The sequence below is a fragment of the Phyllostomus hastatus genome, unplaced genomic scaffold, assembly GCF_019186645.2.
Source record: "Phyllostomus hastatus isolate PE091 unplaced genomic scaffold, TTU_PhHast_1.1 phas_contig_196, whole genome shotgun sequence".
Classification (NCBI taxonomy): domain Eukaryota; kingdom Metazoa; phylum Chordata; class Mammalia; order Chiroptera; family Phyllostomidae; genus Phyllostomus; species Phyllostomus hastatus.
In genome coordinates this window covers 34,730,296-34,733,106 of record NW_025333709.1, presented here as the reverse complement: position 1 = coordinate 34,733,106, position 2,811 = coordinate 34,730,296, and the positions used below count along the sequence as shown (strand labels likewise).

General features: G+C 44.1%; 1 pseudogene; it reads left to right on the top strand.

Moving 5' to 3' along the window:
- The first annotated feature begins 892 nt into the window (after positions 1-892).
- On the top strand, positions 893-976 carry LOC123816007 (annotated as a pseudogene).
- Positions 977-2,811: the final 1,835 nt, after the last annotated feature.

The window sequence follows — 2,811 nt, the reverse complement described above, 5'->3', positions numbered from 1 at the left end:
GAGCTGACATCCAGAAGTCACTAACAGGTGATGATAACTTAAAACAACAACAACAAAAACTATATCAGAGTTATATGTACTGACCCTGAATGAGTAGCACACATTAGGGAAATAACTGACTGATCTGTGGTCATAGGGCTCATTCTTGTACATGGGGAACCTCGTTTAGGCCCATTCATAAACTTTCATGATTAGTTTTAGCATTCTCCTTTTCTGATACCGTTAATGTAAGAATGAAAACACTTTGCATATCCTTGGCACCCACTAGAGAAATCATGTCCTTTTCTAATAATGATGGGAAGTGCTATAATTAAAAGCACAGAGATTTTGTTCCTTCCCAGTAATTTGACTTAGCATAAGTCTGCTATAGTAAAACCATTATCTGTGGTTTGTTGAGACATAATTATAAGAGACTTAAAAAAGCAGTTTTGGTTAATAATGTAGTACTATAAATTGAGCAGGATTAATCTACTCCATTATTCTCTACTTCAAAAGAAATGGGAAGAAGCAAGACAACAGAGCAAGGAGATTTTCCAATTTTCCACTGAAATAAGCCACCCTGCTTTAATCGTTACTACCCAAGTGAACTAAGGAGATTTATAAATCACTTATTAATGCTAAAAAATGTTTCCAGGTTCAGGCAAAACTTATGAAGAGATTACAGAAAAAGTGTAATTTTGTGGATTTAATAAAAGATTAACTGGGAGTAGAACTTTGATTGAAAGTAAAGTCTGGTTAAAAACAAACCATAAAATAAAATCTTTCATCTCCATCTAGTCTTAAGGCTCTTGTCTCACAATACCTAAAAAGATTATTTCCAAAAGTAGTATCTAAATGTGGCAGAGTAGGAATTTTACCCTTATCTCTCTGATACCTTAATCATGAGGTTCAGATCTTTTTGTAGTTTATAAATGTGATAATTGGGTGCTCACACTCTTGTGTGAGAGGTGCCCCCCTCACATTGTTACAGGGTGCAGCCAAGAGGGGGGACCCCAAATGGGCATTTGTAATGGGGTCTGGAACTTAAGGTGTCCAGGAGATTTTAAGATGTCTCCATCCCCCCACCCAGGGTGTGGGTTGGGGGAAGGGACAAATGGAGCAAGGCCATTGAGATCTGTTTTGCATAGCAACAGCCTTGCAGCTACCCTCTGGCGTGGTCATTTAACATATCTATAGCCTTTGGCTGGTCGCTTAGATATGTTAAATAGCTGTGATCATCTCTGAGCCAGGGGAATGGAAGTAACTTTCCCACCAACATGTGACTGGGGGCAGATCCCCCCCAAACTACAGCGCCTGCGTGGGAGCTCGGAGAAGATTGGCTCCAGGACATGGGGCCACACCTGCCCAGACTCAAGATGGCAGCCCTGACAGAGAGAGAAACACGCGGCCTGGACAGAGTGGGGACTCTCCCCTTCCCGCAGCCCTGAGAGGGAGAACCACGAGGCCTGGACAGAGCGGGGACCCCCACAGCTTTAGAAGGGGAACCACCACCTGGTTTTAGCAGAGATCCTGGCGACTCAGCCGAGGGTGCCGGGAACCCAGGGAGGTCTCCCAGTCGAGAAGGAGGACTAACTAAGAACCAGAGGACTGTCTGAGCCATGGACTTCGTTTTCCTTTCCTGAGATACGGTAGTCTGGACTGGGCAAAGGGGGAAGGAAGGAAGGACTGTGTCTGTTTGTGGGTGTTTTGGGGGACTTTGGGATTTTTGATAAAGACATTAGGTCACTACTTTAAGTTTGTATAGCATTAAATAAACATTTCCTTTCCTTTTCACAAATCTCTGGCATTGAGAGATGTCTTTCCTCTGGCGGCGGACATAACGGACCCGGGGCCTTCTTTCAATAATAGTATATCGTCCCAGGCCCCCCTTGTTCTGTTCTGTAACAACATCCTGTTATGACATCAGCACTGCTGATGTGAAAAAAAAAATTTAAAGGTTTATCTCTTCTTTGCCAAACAAAGCCTTCCATCATTAGGATGATTTCAGCTTGCACATGGTTAACTGGTTAATTTAATCTGCATCCCAGTATCATTGTACCTTGACATATAGAATCCATCATAAATCCACCTTTACATTAAGGAAGGTGAATGTGAAATCTTTGGATTTCACATCAGGATATTCTGTCATTTGCATGTTCTTCAGCTTTCAAATATCAACCATCCTATTCCATTGCTGCTGCCTTTTCTTCTTCTTTTAAAAAAATATTTTATTGTTCAATTGCGGTTGTGTGTATTTTCCCCCACTACTCCCTTCCACCCCAACCAAACCCACCTCCCTCCCTTGCGTCCACCCTCCCCCTTTGTTGGGAACTGCCCTGCCTGGTATCAGAAGCTATAACCCCCACCAAGGCTAAGGCTGAGGGAACGACCTTGGACTGTAAGCCACCAAGGAGACAAAAGCTTATCTCCCTGGCAGGAGTGCAGCTTCTGCTCCTTTTACTTCACCCTGCCTGGCCCCCAATGCTTGGTCGGTTAGCCAATGATAGGTAAGATTCCCCAAGGGGGAAATGACCTAAGACAGGCACGATCACGTGGGAGGCCCCCAAGGAAGGACTTTGGGGGCTACAGCAAAAGGGGGTGATGGACCCTCACCCCTCGGCTTTGACACAGCCTGAGTCCTCATTGTCTATGAGAAAATCTCCTAATCTCTTGGCTGCCTTACTTCCCTTGCTCCACCTAAGCCTGAAACAATGACATGGTAGTGCAGCTCTGTGCTGAAAAGGGTGGGTTCCCTGGGTGATCAGGCCTAAGAAAGAATATGTAAACTCCTGTGAAACCTGCTTTGTTTAGAATGCTCTCAGTTGAATGATA